Here is an 876-nt window from a genome sequence, read left to right on the forward strand (position 1 = left end):
TAGCAAGCGCCGCAGCAATCACCGTCTCAATGGCAGCAGCAATGTCAAAGGCAAAAGAAAATTTTGGAGCTAAAATTCCCAAATGAGTATTCCTTCAAGGAAGATGAGGTCCCTGCTATTTTCAAATATCTCCTGGAGAACAACAAAATCAAGTTGCCTCCAATCACCGATCAAGAGGGAGACAAGAAAATTACGGACCCAAAATACTGTGCATTCTATAGGCAAGTCCATCATCCCACCAAGATGTGCTACGCCCTTAAGGAAAAGATTCAAGCATTGATTGATGTCGGCATCATACTGCCAAGCAGCCCGAGGAAAAGAAGGTGGGTGCTAATGCCGTATTTATAAGCTTCGGGTTGGTCCCTTTATCGTGGTTTCAACCAGAGCCTATATCAAAGGTGGAGATAAATATGATGAACGACAATCCTCATGGACAATGCCAGAAGGGGTTTGTGTCGCATACGGCCCCTAATGGTGAAGTTCTTTGGGTCCACCCAAATATGCTCAAAGATGAACCGTGGGTGGGATCCTCTTTCAAGAAAAACTCTAAGAACAAAAGCAAGTCTTGTTGCCCCACCTCAGCAATTCCAGAGGAGAATGATGAAGAAATCCTAGCTTTGCCATTTTCTGAGGATGAGCACAAGGTCTTTGCCACCAGAAGTGGGAACAAGTACTAGTTTAATTACCCGGAGGCTTCCGATCAATTAGCTGGACTAGGAGTGGTCATAATCCCTCCTAAACCAGCTAACAAGCCGCTGCAACAGAAGGAGGCTAAGGCCAAGCAAAAGGAGAAGGAACCCCAACATCAAGAGGTTCAAAACCCGAAGCAGTCTTGTTTCAATCGTCCGATTGGAAGAGATAAATCGGGAAGTTTGA

The sequence above is a fragment of the Asparagus officinalis genome, chromosome 8, assembly GCF_001876935.1.
Source record: "Asparagus officinalis chromosome 8, Aspof.V1, whole genome shotgun sequence".
NCBI lineage: Eukaryota > Viridiplantae > Streptophyta > Magnoliopsida > Asparagales > Asparagaceae > Asparagus > Asparagus officinalis.